This window comes from Meles meles, chromosome 19 (assembly GCF_922984935.1).
Source record: "Meles meles chromosome 19, mMelMel3.1 paternal haplotype, whole genome shotgun sequence".
In the NCBI taxonomy this organism is placed as follows: Eukaryota; Metazoa; Chordata; class Mammalia; order Carnivora; family Mustelidae; genus Meles; species Meles meles.
The window spans coordinates 59,905,765-59,916,344 of record NC_060084.1 but is presented as its reverse complement, the minus strand read 5'-3'; positions in this window follow the sequence as shown (position 1 = coordinate 59,916,344).

The following is a 10,580-nucleotide window of genomic DNA, read 5'->3' as shown; positions in this document are numbered from 1 at the left end:
GCTGGCCTTGGAATCCTTCCTGTGGGTCGGACCACTCAAAAGCAAAAAGGGGTTGAGATTCCCTTGCTAAAGATATGCAGAAAAATGCATCCTTGAGATCTAAGACAGTATACACAGTTCTTTGGGGGCCCAGGAGGGAGAGTAGGGTATAGGGGTTAGGCACCATCGGGTAGATATCTTCAACCTGTTTATTAACTTCCCACAAGTCCTGAACGGGTCTGTACTCCCCAGTCTTGGCCTTTTTGACGGGCAGCAAAGGTGTGTTCCATGGAGATTTGCAAGGAACTAGGATCCCTTCTCCTCGGAGGTGGTTAATGTGTTTTCTGGTCCCTTACTTTCCTTCCCGAGGAAGGGGGTGCTGCCGATTGTGAACAGCCGTAGCTGTCGCCTTTAATTGTACCACCACAGGAGGTTGTCCACTGACCAAACCAGGGGTCTTCCCTTCTGCCCAGACCTCGGGAAACTTGACCTGTAGGATTTGGAGAAGGCTCCCCGCCTTTGTCTCCTCTGGTTTTGAGACTGGCTTGTAAAGGAGGTATTCATCTACTGCTTCCATAAGCACCTGTACAGTGGGTTGTCTCAAGGTTACAGTCATGTCTCCTTCTGAGAACTGAATGCCAGCTCATAACTTGTGGAGGAGATCTCTTCCCATCAAGTTATATGGGGCATTAGGGAGGACCAAAAATCGATGTTTAACTACTCCTGAGGCCAAATTTAAAGTCCTTTCTATTGTCCGTGTATGTCTCTCTGTGCTATTTGCTCCTTGTACCCAAACTTCCTCTCCAGATAGTTTTCCCATAGGTTCAAGTAATGATGAAAACTGGGCTCCCGTGTCCTCCAAAAAAAATCAATTGATTTCCCCCCCACTTCAATTTTTTCACTGGGGGCCAGCATTGCCGTCTTCCTTTTGGGGCACTCCCTGGCCCAGTGTCCTTTTTCCTTACAGTAAGCACACTGATCTGAACCTAAGTCTTCCCACCTGCCTTTTCTGTGCTTAGGCTTTTCCTTCCATTTAGTACCCCTACCTATCTCATGTAATGCCAAAACCTTAACCAGCTTTTTGTCTGTTTTTCATCCTCCTGTGCATCGCTGTTGTTAAACATCCTTTCTCCTATTCCCAATAACTCAATCAGATTCTTCCCCTCAAATCCTTCAATTTCCTGAAGTTTCCTCCTTGTATCTGGGACTGACTGACTGGCAAAATCAAGATTCACTGGCCCCTGATTTTCGGGTTCCTCAGAGTCGATCAGGTTATACATTTTATAGGCTTTAATAAGCCTTTCTAAGAAAGCTCCTGGAGACTCATTCTTACCTTAAGTCACTGTACTAATTCTGGTTTAGTCTGATGGTTTAGTCTGAGTGCAACTTTTACTTCTGGAAATTCAGTTCCAGGATTTCAACATATCAAAGACCTGTATTTGTTCTGAAAGTCTCCCATATTAATTTCCTTTAAGGCAGAATTCATCTTACAAGAGAATTAAAACAATTACAAATGACAAAAAAACTCAGAATAATTATGGTTAAATATCAAATGATGACCCTTATCAAAACATTAAAGCTTTAGGAAATGTATAGAACCTCTGGAGTTGTTACAGCATTTACCCAAATGTAACCCAAGGTTTATCATTGATTTAGCAGTACTTCCTGAGTAACTTAGCACATCAGGGAAAAGCCTTGAGTCAAAGAGATCTCACTTACAATTCTAGGTGGGCAAAGAGAAAACCATTCACATTTTAGCCACTTGTGAACTCTTACGACAGCTATTAAGCACAAAACTTGTTTACTAACAGATTTCAAAAGCACAAACCCAGTTCCAGCAACGAGCACCCTAGCACTTCATCCCATTTATCATCCAAACTAAACTTCAAAGCTTCAGGTTGCCAAAGACTCTGAAAGCTACTTTAACAATTACCCATTAAAACCCTGAGACAGACAATTAACCATCAGTTCAATCATCTCTTTGCTAACAGATTTCATGTTCCATCTGGGCCCATTCCACTTCAGACGCCATGTTTCCCGCCAGCAATGGGGAGGGGCTAGGCAGTCCACGTCGGGCCAGAGAAGGCAAGGAATTCCCCAAAACAAAGGGAGTTTCGGCAGCTGCTTGGGAATATTCCTTAAAGTCTCTGTCCTGAGTTAGACTAACCCCAGTTGGCTCTAGTGATACCCCTTAACACATGAAATGAGTGAGGGAGAAGCCCCACATCTATTATGAGGAACAGAGGGATGAAAGTCAGAGTCCCCTTACTCTTTGCTTGCCCCATTCCTTCAAACATAACAACACAGCAGACAACAAAAAGACAAGACAAAGACAACCAGAGGCCCAGCGGTCCTGCCACCAGTGGGGATTTCCTAGGGGGACTCAAACCCCATGACCGCCTAGGGGGACTCAAACCCCCGATGACCGCCTAGGGGGACTCAAACCCCCTGACCATCCAGTGGGACTCGAACCCCCTGGTGACCGTCCAGGGGGACTCAAAACCCCAATGACCACCTCGGGGGACTCGAACCCCCGATGACCATCTTGGGGGACTTGAACCCCCAATGACCACCTAGGGGGACTCGAACCCCCTGACCATCTTGGGGGACTCGAACCCCCGATGACCGCCTAGGGGGACTCGAACCCCCTGACCATCCAGGGGGACTCGAACCCCCTGGTGACCATCCAGGGGGACTCAAACCCCCTGTCGATCTACCAGCAGAGGGATGGGGCATCCCCGCATCCACTCCAGCCCTGGGGAGCATGGCTGCGTCCAGCTTCTCCCCGGTGGGCCATACCCTGGAGCTCCAACCAGACAGACAGATAAAATCCTAACACCTCCGGAGGCTTTTCCCATAAGTTCCGATGCTGGCTCAGTTCTCGTTGTTTGATCCCAGACGAACCCCCAATGTTAGGGTCCATGATCAAAGGAACGAGACTGACACAAAGCGAAAATCTAGCAAAGTTTTATTTCGCGCCATGCATCAGAAACCAAACTGCATCAGAAACCAAACTGCATCAGAAACCAAACTGCATTAGAAACCAAACTGACCAGTAGGTGCCTGAGTCTTGCTGGGGACCACTACCTCCCAGTCCCTGGGGTCCCTCCTAGAGGCTCCCTGCCTCACCCTCACAGTACCACAGACCCACTCCCAGCGTGGCTGCACCGTTGGCTCCTGAGAGGCTGCTCCTGATGGCGGCACTGCCCAAGGCGGTGTGGTTGCTTGCAGCGGCACTGCTGCTGATATTCTGGCTCAGGGTGGCGTTGCTCGCGGCAGCGCCACTGCCGCTGCTGCTCTGGGCGGTGCTGCTTGTGGTGGCGCCGCTGCCGCTGCTGCTCTGGGCGGTGCACGGGGCGATGCTGCTCGAGGTGGCGTCGCTGCCGCTGCTGCTCTGGGCGGTGCCCGGGGTGATGCCATTCAAGAATCAAACCGACCGGTCGGGACCATCTCTTACGCAGAGGCGACAATGACAAGGATGCCACTCCCGATGACAAAGAGGCGAGGATGAGGAGGACGATGAGGATGACAACCCTGATGACACAGACTCTGCTCCCCATGATGCCACTCCAGCAAGGCCACTCCCCGGACGAGGCCACACACTGGAGGAGGCCGCTTCCGACGATGAACAGGCCGCTCTAGACGAGGCCGCTCAAGGACAGGGCCGCATGCCAACGAGGCCACTCCCCGGAATGACGCCGCTCTGGTGAGGCCGCTCTGGACCAGGCCACTCCAGCAAGGTCACGGCTCAGAGCAGTGAGGCCGCTGGCAGCGGGGGCCGCAACTGGGGGCAGCGAGGATGCTGGAGGCGGTGAGGCCGGTCGCGGTGGGGCTGCGGCTCAGGGCGGCGAGGCCCCTGGCGGCGGGGCTGTGGCTTGGGGCAGCAAGGCTGCTGGAGGCGGCGAGGCTGGTCGTGGTGGGGCTGCGGCTCAGGGCGGCGAGGCCCCTGGTGGCGGGGCTGTGGCTTGGGGCAGTGAGGTCCCTGGCGGTGGGGCTGCAGCTGGGGGCGGCGAGGCTGCTGGAGGTGGCGAGGCTGGTCGCGGTGGGGCTGCGGCTCAGGGCGGCGAGGCCCCTGGCGGCGGGGCTGTGGCTTGGGGCAGTGAGGCTGCTGGCGGCAGGGCTGCAGCTGGGGGCGGCGAGGCCGCCGGCCACGGGGCCGCGGCTTGGGCGGCACTGCTCCCGATGACCCCGATGCTATCACTCCTATGACTACCCTAATGGCTCCCAAAGGCTACCCTAACGGCTACTCTAACGGCTCCCAAAGGCTACTTTAACAGCTACTCTATCGGCTATTCTAACTGCTATTCTAACTGCCATTCTAACTCCTCCCACTTCTCCAATGGCTATTCTAACACCTCCTACTTCTCCCCAACCCAGTCTCACAGACTAACCTTTATAGAGGTGGTTGAGCCCGGCCCACAGACAGGTGGCCAATGAGATTTCAACTCACCACAGTTAATATATGCATACCCCACTGATTGGATACGGCTATCTGGCCTGGCCTGCCCCTATATCCGGGGTTTACAGTTCCTCTGCCTAATCAGGCCCCTACACTGGGGACAGGAGGTGTTCTGTTTTGTGGCTCAGGGACCAGGTGTTGGACCATATGTAGGTTTTCCAGAACTTGCCTTTGGGGACAGTTGCCTGCAAACCTAAGCTAGGGTTCCGTTGTTGTCCTAGGGGCATGTCAGTTTCCATCTTCTGACTCAGCGAGATTGACCTGGGTGTCTGCCTGGAGGTAGGTTCTGGCATCTGTCAGACTGCGTATTTCTGTCCAGAGCGGCCAACGAAATTGGGTGGGCTCAGGGGCCTTGCAGGTGTCTCCCAATCTGGAGGATTTGTCCAACTGTGATGGGCAGAGTTTCTTGTGGGAGGGCAGGCAGAGTCCTGCACTGTGGCTCCAGAGGCCCAATCTTGGAGGGCCTGTCGGCCAGGGTTTTGGGGACAAGATTCTGCAAACACAAACTCGGGTAAGGGTGAGAGGCGAGGTGATGGCAGGCCCGACCTGCAGACCATGAGGGCAGTGCCGCGGGATCTGAAATTAGGGTGACGGGGAGGTGGGAGTTCAGGCTTTTCTGTCTGGGTTGTGTGTCTCGGTTGGCCATGGAATAGGGGGTGGCCTCGTGGATCCATGGGAGATTCTGTCTCTGGGGATTTTGCACGGCTCCCAAGATTTCTGGATGAAGGGAAGAGAGCTGTTTTCAGTCTCAGAGTTCCCGCCATAGCAGGGATTATAGAGTCAGCCTGTCGGCAAGGGTTTTGGGGACAAGAGTTGGCAAACACAAACTCGGGTGAGGATGATGGGCGAGGTGATGGCAGGCCCAATCTGCAGACCATGCGGGCAGTGCCTCGGGATCTGAAATTAGGGCGATGGGAGGTGGGAGCGCAGGCTTTTCTGTCTGGGTTGTGTGTCTCGGTTGGTCATGGAAGAGAGGGGTGACCTGCTGGATCCATGGGAGATTCTGCCTCTGTGGGAATTTTGCACAGCTCCCAAGGTTTCTGGATGGAGGGAAGAGAGCTGTTTTCCATCTCAGGGGTCCCGCTATAGCAGGGATTACAGAGTCAGCTTCTCAGTCTGGGTGCCTAGACAACCCGACTGAGGGTGAGCATTAGGGCCTAGAGGCATGGCAGGCCCGATATGCGGGCTCCTGGTCCAGCTAGCAAGTGGGCTTGTTTGAAAGCAGGCTCAGGTTGATGGTCACAATGCCTGTTTGTTCCCAGGGAGGACCTCCTGGGTGGGCGTGGTCTCATGGGCCATGCAGCTGGCTCCCACTCTGAGGGTTTGACCCCCATCCCCACAGCAAGCTTTTCTGGCCGTGGGGAAGGAGGAGTGCTCTTTTGACTTCAGGTTCCCCCATAGGCTGGGATTTCAGCTATGGTCTGGGCACAGATACCTGAACACCCAGGTTGGGTAGAGATGACAGCCTCAGGCCATGGCTGAGCATCCATGATCAAAGGAATGAGACAGACACAAAGCGAAAATCAAGCAAAGCTTTATTTCACGTCATGTACCAGAAACCAAACTGACCGGTAGGTGCCTGAGCCAAGTGCATTAGAAACCAAACTGACTGGTAGGTGCCCGGGCTCCATGCATTAGAGACCAAACTAAACAGTAGGTGCCCAAGCCCTGTGCATTAGAGACCAAACTGACTGGTAGATGCCCGAGCCCCGTGCATTAGAGACCAAACGGACTGTTAGATGCCCGAGCCTTGCTGGGGGCCACCATCTCCCTGGCCTGGGGTCCCTCCTGGAGGCTCCCTGCCCCACCCTCACTGTACCACAGGCCACTCCTGGCAAGGCTGCTCCCTAACGAGGCTGCAGCCAACGAGGCTCCCAGCAATGCCAAGCATTGAAAATCAAATCAACCAGTCAGGGCCATCTCTTACAAAGAGGCGATGATGACCAGGACACCAACCCCAATTACTTCCCTTACCGGACGACTCCCGCTACCTGACGACTCCCGCTTCCCAATGATGACACTCCGGCAGCGTTGCTCCCTCGCCAGACCGCTGGCTGGCTGGCGAGGCTGCTGCCCCACGACGCTCATGACACTCGGGCAGCACTGCTCCCAGCGAGGCCACTCCCGATGATGAGGTTGCACCGCCGGCTCCTGAGAGGCTGCTCCCAGCAGCGGCACTGCTCAGGGCGGCAAGGCCGCTCGCAGCGGCGCTGCTGCTGCTGCTGCTGCTGCTGCTGCTCAGGGTGGCGAGGCCACTCGTGGCGGCACTGTGGCTGCTCCCAACGGCTCCCCTACCAGCTATTCTGACTCCTCCTGCTATATCCCCATTGCAGCCTCACAGACCAGCTTTTATAGAGGTGGTTGAGCCCGGACCACACACAGGTGGCCAATGGGATTGCAATACACAGAGAAAACTGCACAGTCATGCTAGGTCTGCCACACACAGAAAAAAACTGCTAGGTAACACAGAGGTGGCCAATTGAATTTCAATTTACCCTAGTAGATATATGTGCTCCCACTGATTGGATGTCTTCACCTGGCCTGACCCGCCCTTGTATCTAGGCTTTGCATGTAAGTTCCTCTGGGAGGGGTGGGGTCAATCTAAGTTCACTACATAAACACAGAATGACTCCCTCTGGCGAACCAGGTCCTTGCAGACCAATGGTGAGGATTTGTGCCGAGGGGCATGGCAGGCCCGATATGTGGGCTCCTGGTACAGCTAGCAAGGGGGCTTGTTTGAAAGCAGGCTAAGGCTGATGGTCACAATGCCTGTTTGTGCCCAGGGCAGACCTTCTGGGTGGGTGTGGTCTCATGGGTCATGCAGCTGGCTCCCACTCTGAGGGTTTGACTCCCATCCCCACAGCAAGCTTTTCCTGCCTTCGGGAAGGAGGAGTGCTCTTTGGTACTTGAGTTTCCCCCACAGACTGGTATTTGAGCTTGGGTCTAGGCACAGATGCCTGAACACCCAGGTTGGATAGAGATGACAGCTTCGGGCCAAGGCCGGTCCCACCTGCAGGAGATGGCGCCCGCTACCTGGGGGGCTTACTGGAGATAGGGGCCCAGGCTGTGTCAGACAGAGCATTAGTGCACAGTGCGGCCTGGATATTGGGGTTCCGTCTAGAGCCGTGCAGGTTGATCCTCACATGTGGATTCTCGGCATACCCATAGGGCCTTTCTTCTTTCTGGAGGGTAGCAGAAGGCTGCGTTGTGGCTCCAGAGTTCCCCGTCAGGAGGGCTTGCTGGCCAGGAGGTTTGAGGACAGAAGTCTGAACGCACAAGCTCCGGGTCACTTCAGTGCCAAGCACATGGCAGTTCCAATGTGCAGCGTCTGACTACAGGTCCCCAGCACGTGAGTCAGAGCAAGTGTCGGAAGGTTGCTCACATTGGAGTTTGTGTCCATGATCTCCGATGAATGGAGGGGTGGCCTCATAAGGCCATGGAGGTTTTCCCAGGCTGGGGCTTGTGAGCTTCTCTGAACAGCAAGCTTTCCTTCTGTGGGACAGGGGGAGTCCATTTTGATGGCTCCAGGGTCCCCCATATGGAAAGACATGGTAGCAGAGCTCACCACATCTGGTCTGGAAAGCTCAGCTCAGCTTATCCTTTCAGCACAGGAACAAGGCTGATTTGATCTGGTGGCCCTGGGGCAAGTGGCCAGGGGGCTGAATTGACAGGGAGCCTCATGCTGATGGGTCACAATGCTGGCTTATGTCCATGGAGACCTTAGAATGTGGTGGGGGCTCAGGCGACATTCAGGATTCTCCTCCCCTGAAGTTTGGATGCAGCTCCCATGAACCAGATTGCCTTCAGGAGACAGGAAGTGTTCTGTTTTGTGGCTCAGGAACCAAGCCTTGGACTATATGTAGGTATTCCAGAACTTGCCTCTGGGGACAGTTGCCTGCAAACCTAAGCTAGGGTTCCGTTGAGGTCCTAGGTGCATGTCAGTTTCCATCCTCGGACTCAGGTCCATTGACCTGGGTGTCTGCCTTGAGGTTGGTGTCTGGCATGTGTCAGACTGCGCATTTCTGTCCAGAGCAGCCAACGAAATTGGGTGGGCTCAGGGGCCTTGCAGGGGTCTCCCAATATGGACGGTTTGTGCAATTGAGAAAGGCAGAGTTTCCTTTGGGAGGGCAGACAGAGTCCTGTGCTGTGGCTTCAGAGGCCCCATCCTGGAGGGCTGTGGGCCAGGGCTTTGGGGACAAGAGTCTGCAAACACAAAGACGGGTTAGGGTGATGGGCGAGGTGATGGCAGGCCCGATCTGCGGACCATGAGGGCAGTGCCTTGGGATCTGAAGTCAGGGCGACAGTGAGGCGGGAGCGCAGGCTTTTCTGTCTGGGTTGTGTGTCTCGGTTGGCCTCGGAATGTCAGGGTGGCCTCATGGAGCTATGGGAGATTCTGCCTCTGTGGGTATTCTGCCCTTCTCCCAAGGGTTTGGTGTCTTTCGGGGGAGAGGGAAGATTGCTGAGTTCCGTCTCAGGGGTCCAGCCATAGCAGGGTTTCCAGAGTTGGCTTCTGGGTCAGGGCACCCTTAGAACCCGACCAAGGGTGAGGATTTTGGCCTAAGGGCATAGCAGGCCCAATATGGAGGCTCCTGGTCTAGCTAGCGAGGGGTCTTGTTTGAAAGCATGCTCATTCTGAGGGTCACAATGCCTGTTTGTGGCCAGGGCAGCCCTACTGGGTAGGCATGGTCTCATGGGCCATGCAGGTGGCTCCAACTCTGAGGGTTTGACCTCCATCCCCACAGCAAGCTTTTCCTGCTGTGGGGAAGGAGGAGTGCTCTTTTGTGCTTGAGGTTCTGCCATAGACCAGGATTGAGCTACGGTCTGGGCACAGATGCCTGAATACCCAGGTTGGGTAGAGATGACAGCCTTGGGCCATGGCCGGTCCCACTTGCAGGATATGTGGCCCGCTAACTGGGGGGCTGAAGGGAGGTCGGGGCTCAGGCTGTGTCAGACAAAGCATTAGTGCACAGGGCATCCTAGGATACTGGGTGCCATCCAGGGCCTTGCAGGTTGATCCTCTTGGGGATTCTAGGCAGACAGCTATAGCCCTTCTTCTTTCTGGAGGGCAGGCAGAAGGCTGCGCTGTGGCTCCAGAGTTCCCAATCTGGAGGGCTTGCGGGCCAGGACGATGAGGACGGAATTCTGAATGCTCAAGTGCCGGTTCAGTTCAGTGCCGAGCCATGGCAGTTCCCGCGCCACGAGTCCCCCAATCATCCCGGCGCAAAAGGTGCCTTTTGGAGCTGCGTCCCAGCCTTCAAGCGAGAGATACATACTTTCCCCCACAGAGGCCAACCCCATCCCTGGATGCCCCAGTCACCGAAAAGTCAGAGGCGGACACTCGGCCACATCCCCTCCATCAACACTGCTTCAGAAAATCTGCCATGCGCCAGTTCCACCGGCTGGGCTGCATCGCCTCGGCGCTCTTGCGGGGGGCTGCGAAATGCCCCAAGCGAGAAAGGGACTTGGGCCACACGAACAGGGCGGTCCCCAGTGCTGCCCAACGCCGGCCAATTCTCACGAGCCTTCTGTTCAAATCGATCCCAATTTGGGCAGAATGCTCGTGAGAATTGGCCAGAAAACCCCCACCGAACTCGCTTCGGGCACCGCACGTCTGCATGTTTGCCCCATGGGCCTGGCGCAGGATTCCGAGTGTTCACATCCCATCAACGCCAGAGAGACCTCCGTGAGTCAGGCACTGGCTAGGCTGATGCCTCCTGCACCTCAGCTTCTGGGGGTCCCCTCCCTAGCGCTGACAGACGGGGCCAGGCCTGCCCTGAAAGCTGGGCCCAGGACCTTGCCTGCTTGCTCAGCCTTCCGTTTCCAGGGTTCTGTCCCTGGGTCCTCCAACTGGGGAACTCTGAATCCCACGCCATGAGTCCCCCAACCATCCTGGCACAAACAGTGCCTTTCAGAACTGCGTCCCAGCCTTTGAGCGAGAGATTAATTCATTCCCCCACATAGGCCAGCCCCATCCATGGGTACCTGAGCCACCTGAAAAGTCGGAGGCGCACGCCAGGCCACAGACCTTCCATCAACTCTGCTTTGGGAAAGCTTCCCTCCGCCAGGGCCCCCGGCTGGGCCACTTTTTCTTGGCGTGTTTTCCGGGTGGACTCGACATGCCCAGAGTGAGAAAGGGCCCTGG